Source organism: Apis florea, unplaced genomic scaffold (assembly GCF_048593485.1).
Source record: "Apis florea isolate Af1SG1 unplaced genomic scaffold, ASM4859348v1 contig_3081_pilon, whole genome shotgun sequence".
Lineage (NCBI taxonomy): Eukaryota > Metazoa > Arthropoda > Insecta > Hymenoptera > Apidae > Apis > Apis florea.
Window position 1 is genome coordinate 694,237 of NW_028256703.1, and position 18,226 is coordinate 712,462.

Genomic DNA, 18,226 nt, shown 5'->3' on the forward strand with positions numbered 1-18,226 from the left:
AAACTGGATGCTCGAGTGAAAATTTATTTATTTTTCCTTTAAATATTTATCTTGCACATTTTTCATTCAAACAAGTATCCTAACACATCGAATATACGAAATTTATACGAGTTTTAAAATTCTATTTGCGTTCAAATAAATAAGAATTTACGAAAAGCAACATGCTTTAGAAAAAAAAAAAAAAAGAAAAAAAAGAAAACACGTTCGTGCTCGACGATTAGTCGACAATAGTTCGGGTCAAAAAATTGCGAGAAAGCTTGGAGAAGCGACACTATCGAAAATTTTTCGAAAAATATAAAATGTGATGATAAAAAAGATTATATCCCATGGACTTTTGCTGCGCTAACGAGAATAAAATTAGCGTGTAACAATCGGCTGGCTGTATTCCAGGTTACCGTTCTAGCCGCGAATGAAACACCCATTTAAAAAGCAACTATTCATGCAGATTAACTCCGGTAAATTGGTTGAATTTCCACGAATACAATATATAGATCCTATACATCACGTACAAAGGCCGATATATTTTATACGGAATGGGATACGTGGCTAATTCACCGCCAAGAAGAAGGGATATTCCCTTATATATATATATTTCTCTAAAATATTGGAAAAGGACATTTTTCAGATAGAAAACTATCACGTGAGTCGTATGTTATTACGATTCAAACATAATTGATGGTGATTAAAATTTGGACTATTTTCTTCCAATGATTGATCACGAGAAAAAAAAAAAAAAAAACAAAGAGGAAAAATCGAAATTTCGAAAGTATCGGATATCCGAACGGATGACGAATCTAAAAATTAGGTTTCCAATATTCATACAGACGTTCCCATTCTCATTTCAACATCCCTTTCATACCCACGTTTTTAAAATATTAATTAAAAATTCGAGAAAAAAAAAAAAAACGAAAAAGCCTCGAGAAATTATCCTCTCCTCTCACTAATTACTACAACCGTTGCCTTGTCCTCGTTTAAATATAAAAGAAAAAATATATATATGTATCTACGTGATGATACACTTCCAATCGTCATCGATCACGTAACCAGCCACCGGCGATGTGGCGAATAACCGAAAGCGTATAGAAACGAGATGCTTAGAAATCCTTATTATTATTATTATTATTATATAACCAACCAATTCAAACCGTCTTCTCTAATTAATCTTTCATCCCTGCTCGTAACACGTCGCATGAAAGACAAGCTGCGTGAAGCGGCGGCAAGCCCTCCCCTCCCCTCCCCTCGAAAGCAACCATCCACCGCTCGGATTTGTTTTGTCTGCCGGCTAACGACCGGCAGACTGCGATCTTTCTTCCCTCCGCCTCCGCACGGGTGGTGTATAAATGGCGAACGATGGTGGTATTCAAGGAAGGTGCACACGAGCGTAACCTTGTCGCCTCGGGCGAGAAGATTCTATGCGCATACGCCTCGTTTTCCGCACAATTAGAGGATGCGTTTTAACCGACATTCGTCTTGAAACCATTTCCAGAGAGAGAGAGAGATGGGGGTGAACGAGGGATAATGGGGCGAGTCTGTTTGTTTTAAAAGGAGATTTGGAGATTGACTGATCGCGTTGAGATACTTTTGCACAATTGATTTTTCGTTATACAAGTATCGAGTTTAATTTACTGAATATAGTGAAGATTCGTTTATTTATTTATTTAAGTTTCGATATAAAATGATTCCAACAGATATTTCACGATACGTTTTTCATCATTGAGATCGATGAACAGAAAAAAGGAGCAAGGAATAAAATTTGTATATATACGTTTACATAGGACAGGTTTTGATCGATATAAACGATTTCGAGAGGGAGAGGAAAAATGTGGCGGATGATGAGGAGTGTTTTTTTTTTAAAGGAAAATAATCGCATCGAGATGCTTTTGCAGAATTTTTCGTGCAATGATTCGAATAAATATCCATGATTTAACGCTACCAAGTAATTTGATCACTAATATTCCATTAAGTATTTATTTACTTAAAGTATCGCTGGCTGTTAATACGAAATGATTCCAAACGCGTCAGATGCATTCCATCAGATACATTTTCCACCACTGACTGAGATCAAAAAACAAAGAATAAAATTACGGGGAGGAGAGATATAACTACGTGAAGAAATGAGGCGCGAGGAAGAGTCGAGATAATCACGGGGGAGTAAGAAAGGAATGAAAAGCCCGTGTAAGAAAACAGGATGAAAAAGAAGAAGAAGAAGAAAAAAAATAATAATGGACCAGGCAAAGACCGTACCATTTGCATGAGAAGCGTCGGGAAGGGAGCAATGGAAGAAATGAAAGAGAAATTGACAGAGGGAAGGGTAGAGGGAGGAGATATATCGGGACGAACTCGAGGCGTATTGTTTCACAACGTGAATGCGTACAATCGAATGAACTTGCACGCGCCTATGTATGTATGTATGTATGTGTGTTCACGTGGGCGGATACACCCTCCAGGGATACCAATACCATCAGGTTGAATGTACACTAACGTGCATAATCAGATCATCATCGTGATCGATCATATAAATTTGATCAAATCGACGATTTATTAATTGGCGGAACCGTTTCGTTGTGAAACCGATTTTAACCGAAGAAAAAGTTTTCTAAAAAATTTCCATTACCAAAAGAGAAAGAACCAAATTTGTTCATCCTGATAGAAAGATTGAATCTTGAATAATAAAAATCCCCGCACTCGATCGCAACGACTTTAAAAAGTAAAGAAAGAAAAATAAAATCGTCCCTTTCCTTTTTTCTCGTCGACTCGATAGCTCAGCACTTTCCAAAGATACTGTACCCGACTCGGATCCATACGTTGAACCATTGTCGAATGTCGCGTGTCGGCACACGACGTTGCAACCGAGTTATACACAACCGTGCACGCATTGTGGTCGCGATACCGTGGACTCGCCAATCCTCCCCTCCATGTCGAGCACGTGGAAGATTTTAATATCGCCCGAGGGTGGATACGAGAGAGAGAGAGAGAGAGAGAGAGAGAGAGAGAGAGAGAGAGAGAGAGAGGAGGAGAGGATGGGCAAACAATGACGACTGTTGACTGAGATTCCAGCCGGGAATTAGAGAGACATGCCGTTTTTTTCTCTCCCCTCTGTCTGTTTTTCCCTTTTCTAGGTATCTACACCGTTTACCATCCCTCAGCGACACATGTTTTCCCGCAATTGGTGGCCGCAATCGAGGAAAGGATAAAAGATACATTCGTCTGGTGCAGGGAGAAATGTCGAGACTTTTTTAATCCCCTTACTTGCCTCGATTATCTTCTCCTGTTCGAGATCGATATCGATGCGCACGCGAAGACAAACAGCATTCCCTTCCGGGAGGGAGTTGCAACGGATGAATTGGGATGAAATTTCACGGAATTTCAGAATTTCAAGCAACAACACTGGATTGCTAAATCTGATATTCGTTTGAAAAGCTCGAATTGTATAATGGAGACGTGAAAAAATGAATCGAGGATCAACTGGGAATCGATTAAATGTTATGAAAAGTTTTGTTTGAGATTGAATTTGAAAAAAAGGGGGGAGAAAAATGTCTTGAGAAACTTTTTTCAAGGGTGTGTCAGACAGTCTTCGGTTGATCCGTGAAGGAAGGAAGGAAGTTAAAATGGCGGAGAAGTTTTGCTTGTCGCCGAGATGAAAGTTCATTCTTCTCGATGTGGCGTTTAATTCTTAATCCTTGTAATTTTTATGGAAGGTAATTGATTAATTGAAAAGTGCGTTGAACGGTCTTCCTTGTGCAACAAGTTGAAAATAACGAAGTTCTTGTCGAGACAAGTTTTCTTTTTCCTTTCAGGGGAGGGGAAAAAAAAGATATCCGATCTTTTAATTATTAATTACATTTTTGTAATTGATCAATTGCGTTAAATTGAAAGTTATATTTTTCAACGCGAAATAAAATACAAAACTGGTTCCTCCAATTTCATTAACACTTATCGCTCGGTCACGAAATTAATCGCTCAACTGTTACCAGAAATTTGCATGATGGCAAACAAATTGCATCGAGGTTCGTGTATAATCCCGAGGTAATAACTTTCGCCTGAACGTGAAAGGAAAGATGAACTTATGCGAGGAATTCGTTGTGTCGCCAAGATGTGTGGCCTCTTTATATATATATCGAACAAATAAATTTACGGTGGAACGTTGTCGGCCGTGGGAACTTCCGGCCAAGTTTTCATCCGAGGTGGCAGAAGGCGTGAGAGAGGTTAAAACTTATCGAGAAATATTTATCGGCATTATTTCACCCGATATTAATGCGAGAAAGTATATTAAATTCTCAGGAAATTCTCCCCTTCTTTCAGGATTTTATTTCTTCCATTTTTCACACGAAAATATTTTCACGAATCGTCAATGAATAAATTGGAAAAGATGAGTTTGAAATAATAAGAAGAATAAGTTTGGTTAATCAGAATTATTGTATATATTATCGATGTTTTGAATTAAGAAGTAGGTCCATTTATTCTATTTTTCGCGATGGAACGAAATTGAACCAATTGCTGAAACGACAGTCGATCGTATCAAAACGTTTCAAGAATATGAAGCACGATGGAAATTCTCGTAGAAACTAGGAACGTTCACGTTACTGTTAAATGACGCGCCCTATATTTTGATACGTCTCGTTCCACTACATTATAGATTTTAGAATTTAGAATGGCCTTTACAATTAATATTCAGAACGTTGAACGTTGTATCCCAGTTACAGTGATAGATTGGACGTAAAATATATGTCGAATATTTGCTCGTTAAATTTCAAACTTTTCTTTTTTTTCATTGTTGAATCATAATTAATAATTGAATTTTCGATGATGTTAATTTGTATTAACTTAAAAAATATTATTCAAGGGTAAAGCTTCGACTTTTCTTTTGAAAAAATAACAAAGAAAAATTAAAAATTTTCTCGTCAAAACTCGACCAAGAAATAGAGAGAACCATGCCATTGAACCTCCTTTTTGTTTCATCCCGATATCTCGATTGGTTGTCGAGATACAAAGGCTTAAAGTGTCCGTAGCACTTAAGACGGTGCGAAGAATATGAATGGAACAGCGATCCTGCATTTTTTCCTGGAAATGCGTACTACGTCCTTCCAGGAATCGCGTCTGTCGCTTGTCTGGGGATTGGGATAGGTCAGTGAGAGAAGGTGCGAGCGAGAGGTCCGAGTAAGGGACAAGGACGGAGATAATAAACGATTAAAAAATTACCCTTCTCTTTACACGACGATATCTCGAGAACCGGAAGTCGTATCGAGATAAACGAAAAACCGTTTTAAAGAGCAAGGTTCCACGCTTCTAACGATCGTTCATTGGTTAACCGGAAGTTAATATCTTCGGAGTTATAGCGGTTCAAAATTTTTCTAATTTTAATACGATCTAATAGTGTTTAAGATAAGTGGTTAAAAATTACCCTTCTCTTTACACGACGATATCTCGTCAACCGGAAGTCGTATCGAGATAAACGAAAAACCGTTTTAAAGAGCAAGGTTCCACGCTTCTAACGATCGTTCATTGGCTAACCGGAAGTTAATATCTTCGGAGTTATAGCGGTTCAAAATTTTTCTAATTTTAATACGATTTAATAGTGTTTAAGATAAGTGGTTAAAAATTACCCTTCTCTTTACACGACGATATCTCGTCAACCGGAAGTCGTATCGAGATAAACGAAAAACCGTTTTAAAGAGCAAGGTTCCACGCTTCTAACGATCGTTCATTGGCTAACCGGAAGTTAATATCTTCGGAGTTATAGCGGTTCAAAATTTTTCTAATTTTAATACGATTTAATAATGTTTAAGATAAATGGTTAAAAATTATTTTTTCTTTACACGACGATATCTCGAGAACCGGAAGTCGTATCGAGATAAACGAAAAAGCGGTTTAAAGAGTATGGTCCCGCGCTTCTAACGATCGTTTATTCGTTGACAGGAAGTTACTATCTTGGGAGTTACAGCGATTAAAAATTTTCCTAATTTTTAATCGAAGTTTATTGTCAAATCGCGAGATAAATAAATTTATTTCTGGAAGAATATTGCTTACAACGTACGTTGAGAGATATGTTGAAGATTCTAAAAAGTCGTTCACTTCGACTAAATTACATCAATTATTAAATTGTTTAACACATTGTATAGTCGAACATGCTGTATTTTCACAAAATATGCAAAACATAGGTAATATGAAAAATATGTATTTTTCATGAAAATTGCAGATTTTCCATGAAAATCTGTGGTAATAATACAAAGTGTATTTATTCCGCCACTTATTCTAACGAACGTTCGCCCCGCGATACTCGAATGTGCAAAATTATCACCGGCCCATTTATCACCGAGTTCGTTGACGTTATTAATAATAGATACGCCGTATTAATCCGAATTTAAGCCCGTGCGCAAGGGCTTGAAACACACAAGCGTGGTGGCGAGACGAATTAGCGTTGAACCACCCTCGTAACACTGGAAAGCACAAATTATGCGAAACGTGGCATCACGTGAATCCTGGCTTTAATCAGCGACGCCTTCTCGAGCCAGCCTCTCTATCTAACGAGCCAAGTTCACGAATTAAGTTTTCTTCTAAGCCGAAGCGAATTCCTTTCACGGAATAAATTTCCAAGGTTTTTCTCTGACTGCTGCCAATTAATTCCCTCCACACACTTGGAGACGTTATTCGACACGCCCTTCTCGCGAATTTCCACGAACGTTTTCGTCCCCAGCCACCCTTTCATCTTTTGTTTTTTCCCTTTTTCCGCTTTTTTGGAGGGGGGCTCGTGTTTTTTCTTAGAACTTTTGACTGCGTTTCGAGAACGGCGTAATTAGTATAATAATTAATGCGCGTGCGACATAATTTTGCATAATAAGATCATGTGTGCTTGTCCGATTTATATTATATTTCTTCGATTTTTTCGAAAAATTTTCCACAGAAGCGAACGAGAGAAGTGAACCAATCATACAGATAGTCGTTGTTCTCTAATAATAATTTTTCTACAAAACCGATCGACAATATTTAATTTAAAGAAGAATGGAAATATTTGGGATGACGTGACGAAAAAAAAAGAGATTCGATTCGAAAAAATACAAATGGTGGATTGAAAAATATTGTTGAATGATAAAATATAAAAGAAAGAGCACGCGTAAATATTAATAAAATGGAAAGGGAACAAGAGGAAAAATATTTTTTCGTTTAATATAAATGTTAAAAGTTATCTTTAAAAGTTTACGAGTGCAAATGACAATGAAACAAAAAAAAAAAAAAAATAGAAGTGGCATCGTAAAATTCGAAGCGTTACGATTAATCAAACTCGTTGCGGCGAGATGCAGGCGAAAACGGAAGTTAGGAGAGAACATGGCACTCTGTTGAGAACGATACCACCTGCAGCGGCTTTGTAAAACCGCTTTAATTTATCGTGGAAAGACGGACCTTGTCGTGACAGTTAGTTGAAAAAGGTCGTGAATATTCAATTCAGTGTTAATTAGGGTTGTAGAGACTCTCAAAGTGAGAGGCCACATGTCCGCAAACAATCTCACGTTACGTTATATTACTTTATTTTTTTTTTTTTTTTTTTTCCCCACCCAAAAGTAAGTCACCGAAAAGCTTTTTCTACATCTTGCTCCTCGTTAAAATATTCGACTTTGCATGTGCACATTTCTCTCGTTTCCCTTTTTCTTTTCATTCAGCTATAACAAAAATGAAGAAAAAAAGAGAGGTGCGTTTTAATTTAGGAAGAAGTGAAAAATAATAAAAAATTCGAATAATTCTTTTAGAACAATTTCCTCTAACATCTATTTTAATTTTATTTTACATCTACTACGAGTGGATAATAAGGGTATGTAGCCAAGGGTGGGGACAATACAAAAGTTTAAAATTTAAACAGAGGACAGTAGAATACAGAATGCAGGTTAAAATTTCGTAGATAAAATTTTAGAAAAGCAAAATTCAATATCCCCACGATACTTATCGTATCTTGTACTCTCTTTCAAAAACTTTTTATTTTTTCCCCTCTTGAAAAATAAGCATATCCGACAAAATAATTGGACCAATTTACCATAATTTCATTCTTATTCCCTCTATCCCATGGTGCAATCGAGATCGTTCGATATCCTCGAGGTAATCGAAATAAAATAGATTCGTTTCAACGATCACGGACGACGATCGAGAGGGATGGAAAGCAAGCACAAGGTGTAAAAATTCACTTAATCCGCTTAATTAAGGGGTATGCTACAATGGAAGCATCCAACCTTCGTCACTTCGCCTTCCTCTTGATTTCTACCTTTTCCTCCTCCCTTCCCCCTCAATCCATCCACGTGTCACGCGATTACTCACGACGTGTCCCTTCGGTATCCACCCCTTATAAAAGATGCATGAGCCGTGCCTTTACACCGTTCACGCCATCCGTCACAGAGCTTCCTCATCTCGCCATTTTTATCCACCCCACTCGTACGACACCAGTTTTCAACTCGTTCCTTCCTTCCCCCGCCCCCTCCCTCTCTCTCTCTCTCTCTCGTCTACCATTGTGCGTCGCGTTGTTTTTTCCCTCCCTTTCTTCTTTTCCTCGTCGAAATAACGAAATGTGGAAAACGGCAGCAGCTTATTAAAGTCTGAACATCGGCCACGAAGCCTTCTTTTGTTCTTCCTCTTCTTCCCGTTTCGTTCGCGAGAGGAAGAAGGAGAATGGCTTTTGGAGAATACACCTTAACCGGGATGGAAAAATGCGTCTGTTTTTTTTTCTTCTTCTTCTTTTTTTTTTTTTTTACTTTAGGAAGATGTTTCGCTTCTCCTTTTTTTTTTTTTTTTTTTTTTTGTTTTTGCTCCCCTTTCCTTTCCTTTCTTCCGTTAGATCGTTGTTAATACAAAGTACCTTGTATTTTTATTCGAACAGGTTGTCGTCGACGAGTCGTTGCGTTTCCAGTTTCTTCGTATTATATCGCATTATGAAAGTTGGGGTTATTCTTTGCACTTTGGATCTCGCAACGAGACGAGTTGAATGAAAAGTTGCGGATAAAAGTGACTTCCTTTTTTTTTTTTTTTTTTTTTAAAAAGGATGGAATAACTTTTAAATGTGACTTTATTTGTACATTCTCTCTCTCTCTCTCTCTCTATAGAGAGAGAGAAATATTTTTCGTCTTTGAAAGATGTTTCTCAAATATTTGTAGAGATGGTGGTCGAGTTAAAATTGAGGGGATAACTCAATTTTTTTTTTTTTCTATTTTTATTAAATGTAATAAAGTATTCGTAAACGAGCGGTGAATATTTATAAATAATTTCGCTCGTAATTTACAAAAGAGAGAAAGAGAGAGAGAGAGAGAGAGAAAGAGAGAATTTCTCGCTTTTTCTACGTCGTCCAAATGTTTGCAAGGGGAGGAAGAGAGAAGGTGGTCGAGTTAAAATTGATTAATAGCCCGAGGGAACACTGTGACAATGTTGTTTTTCAGAACATTTTAATCGTGTACGGAAGGATTTAACCTAATTACCCGTCTCCTGTACGAAGGGGGAGGGAGGGAAAGGGAGAGAAAAATTGCAAGGAGATTGTAAATAATAGAATAAAAGAACGCGGAAAGGTTCGGGTAATTAAGGATTAAGCAACCAATTTGTAAATGACGGTGTAAAATGTCGTTTCTTGTTGAATTCTAAAAAAGAGGAGCTTGGAAAAAGAGGCGTGAAAACGTTTTTCCACGGATCGAGCGAGGGGGAGGAAAAAAGTTGACGAGTCGATTCGAAATTATTGACGGTTCATTTGCGACACATCTCGAATTCTAAAAATGTGGTGGAAAGAGGAGTAAACAATTTTAGAAATTTTAATTAAAAAAATTCTGACTTAACACAACTTTTGCCGACTCTTTTCCATCTAATTTCTTCCGAAGAGGATGGTGATAAAAACGAACGAGTGCAATCACTGCACGTTTCGAAGTAAAGGCTTCGATAAGTATCCTGGAATTTTTTCAAATTTTTTGACAGTCTAGGAAAAAAGAAAAATAATCACCTCGTCGAAGATTACTAATTTCAAAATTTATAAAATTCACGTTGAAAGATAATTTTCAAAAAAAGAAATATTCCACGCGTATTTCTTTCTTTTTGTCGAAACATTTTTCGAACAGGTGAAAAGTAGTCCCTCAAAATGGAAGAAGTCGAGAATTTTTACGATAATCTTGGAAAGAGTATTACACTTGTAGATTGATACTCGGCCCAATTTCGCGCCTCTCGCTCGATATATAATAGCGTTAACTTTTCCGATGATCGAAACGGCGCGTCGAAGATTCTTCGTTCGAAACGGGGCGAATTCCATCCAATTTTCCAGCCATCAGAAAAACAAAGTAGAATTCGTGACGGTCGCGTGGATATCCTCCTCCTCCTCGTCCTCGTGTAATCCTCGTTAAATTGCTCGGATGGAAGTCAATTTCGCTCGGATAAACGACGAATGACCAGAAGTTGGACGCTGGTCATCGCGTCATTCCACCACCAGGATTTCACTCCTGTGAAAACGAGTTTAGGGGAAATCGATGAAAATGAGTCACCCCGCTCAATTTGCTTCTGCCATGGTTCCACCCTTTCTCCGCTTGTCCGTTGTTTCGAAGACGAGAAACAAGGGAAGGAAAGAAACCGAGAGAGAGACAAAAGGAAACTTTGGTTTCGTCTCTCTTTGGTTAACTGGACCACCGACTAATTTTCAATCTCACGAAATTAAGAACCCGAAAAGGACGAGCCGATGAGAGCAGTTTCTGTCTTATCTTTTTCTCGGTTGTTCAACGCTTTGTGCTCATTTTTTTTCGTTCTTTTTTTTTTTTTTTTTTTTTTGCTGCGAAATATTTTTATCCATTGCATGGTGATTATAGATTTCTTTTAAAAGGTTTCTCTAAGAGAGAAGAATTTACGAAGATGAAAGAATATATATTTCTTTCTTTTTTTTTTTTTCTTAAGGATATAATATTATAAAAAAGACGATAGATCGCATAGATTTATTTTATAATTTAAATATTCATTTGCAAACAAGATTAAAATTCCAATCGTACTTCAAATACAAATTTATTTTCTACCAACAATCAAACGGCAATAACAAAATATTTCTCAGCATCTCTGTTTAAAATCTCTTCCACTATTCTTTTTATTATTTCTTACTTCGATTCTCTTGTTGTTTTCTATATTTTCAAATATGCTTCATACTCGTTGAAACATTTCTGTTGGTTAGTTATGCAGTGATGAACGGTAACTAAGAAATATACTGATTTAGCCGAATGGATATATTTTGGTGAGTGCACGTGTCGGGCTACGGAACAGCAAGTGAACAATTGACGATCGCGTATCGAAGACAAATTACAGAATAGTCACGCTGCTAGCAACGTTCAATAATAAAATTATAGATAGAATTTCAGTGAACTTTTATACCCTATAACAATATTCGAATCTACAGATCTATCCTACGTAACTTTCCATATTTATCATTTTCCATTCTCGATCGAGCAACGCGAATTAATTCTCGCTCATCTCTCGAAGTTATCGAAGGAAAAAAAAGTTGTTCGAGCTCAACTTTTGCCGCTTCACCCATGCTAATCTCGCGCTCGCGATTCGCATAATCGCGACTCCTTCCTCTCCGTCCGATTGATTTTAATGATCGCATCGTTTTACGATATACGATTTCATCGAATCGTCAGGGGCATCGATTTCAGGGTACAGCGGCTCGTTACAGCGACGTCGAATCGTCGTCGTCTTCCGTGGCATATCTACGGAATCACTTGGAATCCAATCATGGATAAACGGATTACGTTAACCCTGCGCGCTGTATCTTTGTTTACATAGCAGTATCGCGAATCGTGGAGCATCATTGCAAAATTGTCATCCCCTTGTGACAGACCACACCTTTTCTCAATCTCTCTTCGTTTCCGGCTTCGAAGAACGATCGGACGAGGATTTGGATGGACGAGGAATTGGGACAATCTGAATCTCGAGAGAATTTTAATTAACAGATAATCTTGCTTCCGGGCATTTTTCTCGGGAATATTAACTCGAACGTACATTACGCGCGGTTAAAATTACTACTCGTCTTGAAACGGGGGGGAATGAGAACGTAATTTTAAGAATTATCTTCTTTGCTCGCGCGCGTGTCTGTGAAGATTTCGGTTAAGTTTGTGAGAAGAGGGGAAAAGTGTTGGGAAAGTATACATGAATTGAAAAAAATTATTAGGATATATATATGAGGAAGGGAATCGTCGTAAATGATATTTAGAAAAATAGAAATTGTCAGTTTGAAAGTTGTTGCTCTATCCATGATTGAAAATTATGAACATTCGATGGAATTTAGAGGGAGAATTATTTATGCGAGGAAGTTCTATTGTGAAAATTTTGTGTACGTCAATTATTTTGATATCCTAAATTTTATTTAAAAAAAAAAAAAGGAAGAAAAAGGGGGATGAAAAATAATAATAATATAGGTATGAAATATTAATGGAAACGAGGGAATCGATTTTTATTCTCGGATTAATGAATGTAACGCGGCTTGAAGGATTGTTGGAACGGACGATTGATCGACGTCAATCCCTCAAGTTTAATCACTTAAGCGGGAAACGGATAATTAGCCCCGCGATTAACTTCGTAATTAGTACAGTATTCGGAATACCAATGGCAATTTTGCAGCGAGAATGTAAAACATTTATGTAACTACTTTCAATTCGACGGCGTATTACGAAACGTTCAACCCCTAAGCAATTTTCATGCCTCGTCATTAAGTGGTCATTGATACAGCACGAGTGGGAGAACGATTATGTCACAAATTTTCGCGGTAATTAATTCGTCTTGCATTATTTCTAATTAAATATTTTTATCATTCAAATTTTCTTCCTTCCCACCCAATTCTCTTCATAATTCGTAAATAAACAGATGTAATTCATAAATCTAAATACGATCAAATCACAATATTCGAAACAAAATTTCGTAACATTTCTACCATAATAAAGAAAAAAATCAAACAAAGCATAAAGATGAAGAAGCACATCGATATTCAAGAATGGAAAGTTATTCGCTTAACAGATTGCATACACTTTGAACGCGTGTTCAAACTCGGTTCAGAACAGAATCCCCGTAAACTCAACACAATCTTTCAACAAGATCCATTGCGAATCCCTATCCTTTTTCCATTCACAGTATAATAAAAACATCGATCAACCCATCCATTGAAGATCGATTCTTTTTCGTATTAATTTTCAATTCTCGGATATGTGGAAATTCTGTGAAAAAAAAAAAAATACCGACGAGAGAACGGAGCGCATCTTCAATAATTTCTTCCACGATATCAAATATCTGTTTGAGATGTCGGTGGTGGGAAGTAATAAAGTAGGGTTTAATGGCGAGGTCGGTATGAAATTCGGTTCACCGAGGTGGCATCAAGTTGGCCGCCTTAAGTTGCTTAAGGAGAAAAGACGCAGGGAATGGCGGAGGGAGGGCGGTTTCCTCCGCTGGGGATTCCTCCCTAAAAATGAAGGGGATTCGAGGATCGTATTCGAGAGACGACATGGACTTAAAAAAAAAAGAAAAGAAATACTTTTGGCTTGATCTTTTCTATTTAATATTCTTCTACGAATTTTCTTTCGAGTCGAGTCTTATTCGATCTTGAATTCTTGAACTTTTCTAGCGATACAGTTTTTAAGTTTGAGATCGAAATTGGCGAGTAAGAAGGATAAACTTGGATTATTATTTAAAGCGAAATTTTTCGGGATACAATCGATATTTCGTTTCATTTTTAGAAAGGTTTTATGAATTGCTGAGAATTAAATTAATATTCTCTTTTACAGGGAACTCGCGTCCTTTGATTAATCAATTGGCTATGCCAATCCGGAGGAGAGGGAAATCAGTGGAAGTAATTCAGATGCTCAATTGAATATTCTACACACGCGGATTATTATAGGGATTTCATGCAATCTTGCAATCACGATTGAAACCGTGTTCGTTTTCGTTTCGTCTCTCTGACGAATATTAAATTTTCAGGATCTCGAGAGTTGTTCTCCTCGACGCGACCAACAACTCTTATCGTTACGAAGTTTCCTAAAATATATACAATGTAATTAATATTTTACAGAGAAAAAGGTGTAATAATAGCTTTCAGATAACAATAATTTTGATTTTGAAGCGAGCTGGAATGAAGATCCTCGAAGAAGTCGAAGATGAATATTAAGGACCATCAGAATTGAAGCCGGAAATTACGAGGAAACTTTTCTTGGGAATCCAACCTTTTTCTCTCTTTTTTTATTTTTTATTCCTCGAACGGAATAAATGAGAATTCGTCGAAGGTTCGTTTCAATTTTCGAATTCTTAGAGCGTCACACGAAACGAAGCTTCTCGTTTTGAAGAAACGAGGTCGCTGTTTTAGATTTATTCCTCGAGCTATCTTCCTCCCGCCTTCCTATCTCTATTTTCCCTCATTTTTATTCGATACGTGTTTATTGGCAAAATGATGGTATACGCGCATACATTTGTGTTCTCGATCAAAGCTCCAACCTGAATTCTCTTGTGTGAGATTATCTTACAATCGAAATCTTACGGAAGAAGAGAGAATAATTTTGCGAACACGAGCATAATTAGGCGGGCAAATGAGCACATTAGATCGTGTAACGAGCCTGCTACAAAGGATTTTCCACGGATATTCATCAGACCTTTAATTTATATAAACTAACATTGCTCATTTTTTTTCCTCGACGAAAAAAAATTTTTAAAAATTGCCAATCTCCAAAATTGAACTTTCGATAATTCATCGATCGACGAATGGGACGTATCCATCCTCTCTGATTTATTTTCTCTCCGATTTTTAAGAATTGCTAATTTTAAAATCGAATGAATATTTCAACACGAACGAACGAACGAACGAACGAATTCTTTTAGTAATTTATTCGTTACAAGAGTAATTTGTAAAACGAAACGATATCTTTTTCAAAAAATATATTTCCTTCCGTATTTCTAGGAGGGAGAGAGAGAAAGAGAGAGAGAGAGAGAAAAGGTTTAAAATAAAATTACAAAGGGGAACGTTCATTTTTCTGCTCTACGTTACGACAATCATCATGGGATTTAACAATCCATTTTGTTCGTGGCCTACATCGAGGAATTAGCGAGAATTTATCGAGAAAATTTCACTTATCCGACCGGTTTCGAAATTATTACACGGTTGTTCTTGCGTGTATGCATTCCAAAATTATATTTTCACACAAATTATTTCGATGTTGATGTCGTTATTGGATTTTCAAATTCTCACAGAAGATATCGTAATTCGATTAAATTACACGGATGGGCAATCGTACGATTCTTTCTTTTTAAACGGGATTCAAAATAACAAAATAACGGACTTTTTGTATTTCAGATTCACGAGGACGGATGAAAAAAATTAATTTATTGCTTTTTTTTTTTTTTTTTTATAAATTAATCGAAGAGATAAATGGAAGAGTCGCAAAGAGCGAGAAGATTAAAATATTCTTTGCAACTTTTTTTCCCCCCCCGCTTTTTAAAGTGATAAAGCATTAACCCAATCTTTGGAACATTGTTCCATTATGTGCTCTTAAAAAAAATTTGATCAGTTAATGGAAGATACTGTTTTGAAGTAATCCTATTTATAAGAGGCAAGATACTGTTTTCTCTGTAACGTAACAAGAGAAAATTCTTTTTCAAAAAAAAAAAAAAAAAAAAAAAAATAATATATATATATATGTAAGTACATTCTCTTCTACTACTTAACGTTTCTTTACCTTTGTAAAATTGCTATTTACCAATTTCGAGTAATTTATATTTCAGCCAAAAAAAAAAAAAAAAGAAAGAAAGAAAAAAAAAAGATTCGATTTCGAAATCCAATCGAATTTTTAATTTAACCACTTCAATCCAATACGTTGTCTTAATACGTGGCATTACCTTTTCTTTTTTCTTTTTTTTTTTTTTTTTTTTTCTTTTCGACCAAAATACACTTTATCGATTTACCACGATTCTTATATCCACACTTCTTTCTTAACGCAAATCGATCTCACGATTCAACTTTAACTCTCAGAGTGAGACGACGGTATTTTTTTCTTTTTTGTGGAAAAAAGAATTGAGATTGAAAAGCTCAAAAGATGTATAACATACCTGACGATCAGGGATCATGTCACAGTCGTACATGCTTCTGTCACGTCGATAGAATGCGGCAGGCATGTGGGCAATTATTACGTGACAATCAGGTTGAAACGATGATCCTTTTCTCTCTTCTTCTATTAATTACACGTATACGATATCTATCCTCTCTCTCTTTTTCTACGTATATATATATGTATATATAATATATATTACTTCTTATCGTTCTCCGTTTTATTATTGTGCCTGGTTGATTTGTCCGATTGATCTATCTCACGCGCGCACACACACTCTCTCTCCCTCTCTTTCTCTCTTCTTACGTAATGTATGATCAAAATATACTATGAATCGTCAACGTGATTAAGATATGTGTGTTTCTTTCTTCTTTTATTTTATATATATCTCTATATATAGAAATAATTTAATCTCTCTCGGTGCAGGTGTTGTTGTTCATTGTTAACAAGTGTGCTCTCTTTCTCCTGTGTTACGAAGATTACTATATTTATCTCTCTCTTTCTTTCTCTGCTTTAGATTATCGCCAGACCCAATGGAACAATGGGCTTTCGAACCGAAACAAGAACCAAAAATAGACGTTTATGTATGTATGTACGTATGTATGTATGTATATATATATATATATATATCTGCAGGAAGATCACTGTTGCAGTAGGGCTGCTGCCACAGGCTCAGAACTTGTCTCCACGAGGAAGAGAGTGGTACGATGAACTCGACTTAAAAAGTTCGTCGTCGGCCTTTAAAAAACGGGGGTGTACGACCCACCACGGATCAGACTCAGACTTTCGATAATTTCTCTTCAGTGCCAACTCGATCGCGAATCCAATCGATAAATTATTATTTTTTTTTTTTTTCCTCCCTCGAAACGATTGCTCGTTTCGATTCAACGAGACACGACGGTCATATCTTCTTCTTCTTCCTCCTGCTCTCGATTCCTCGGATCAATTTCTCCTATTCACGGGTGAATGGCAGACCTGGTCTCAACATCGGTCGAGATATCTAATCTTCGATCCTCCTGTCGGATGCACAGGATCTTAGGATTCCTTTTTATATTCTCGTCGATCACGGTGACGATTATTCGATCGAAGGATATTAGCAGTGCCTCTCCAACTGCCAAGATATATCAATTCTCATTCACTGGTCACAGATATATATATATATCTCTCGTCTTCCATTCTTCCATAAAAGTTTCTTCCTCTGATCTTCCTCCGATCGTCGAGCCTTCGACCATTCAATCGCGTGGAAGAACGTCGAAGACAGACATTGAAAAGAAAACGTGGAAAATTCTTAGCTCGTTTCCTCTTAACGTTGTTGTTCGAGTCTCGCTCGTTTCCTTCTGTGCCGCGTGGAAACGCAAGGTGGAATCCACGAATGAACGAACGTGTTCGTGGAAGAAGGCGACGACGACGACGACGACGACGACGACGACCACTCGTTGTTGCGCGGCTCGGTCTCTCGCATACGCGTGTGCACAGTGTGAGTAGACATGTGGGTGCGCGGCTCGTGTTTTTCTACGTGTGCGCGCCCGCGTGTTACTCTCCCCTATATCCACTCCCTGCTTAATATCCCTCCAACCTTACATATATACATATATATATATCGTGCGCATATATCGACGACGACAGCGAAACTTGTCGCCTCATGCAGACGCGTGTCCACGAGTCTCCTCCTCCCCTCTCTCCACGCTTCTCCGCATTGCTTGCACACGTATATACGTACGCTCGAATACGTCTGCTCTGTGTGTGTTGTGGAGATAGGTCGCGATGCGAGGAGACGGCAGAGCGCACGGGAGAAACAGGTACCGGCCTGTCGAGTGCCCAGGGGAAGACTGGACTCGAACACGGTGGAAGCAGGACCATGGGCGCGAGGCTGTCTCTCCCCCTTTTCGTACCCTCTCTGTGTAACCCTCTCTCTCTCTCTCTCTCCCTCTCCCTCCACCCGATCTTTCTCCGCCCTCCGTGCGCCCTCGGCCCGCGTACTCTCCTCGTCACTGGCTCGCCCGCCCCGCTTCTGTCCCTTTCCCTCCGCGTTGAAACGTTGGAGCACAGGCGCGCTGACTCTACTCGACGGCCGACCGACAATCAATACGCCGGCAGGCCCGTACTTTCGCCCGCGAAATCGTCATTTTCGCACGTCCCTTCGCTTCCTTTCTAACTCCGCG

General features: G+C 37.8%; 1 protein-coding gene across 4 annotated transcripts in view; it reads right to left on the reverse strand.

The window, feature by feature from the left end:
• alpha-Catr (alpha-catenin related) overlaps positions 1–18,226 on the reverse strand; it is an 80,760-nt gene that overhangs the window by 44,914 nt on the left and 17,620 nt on the right. The gene's annotated exons all lie outside the window — the stretch shown is intronic.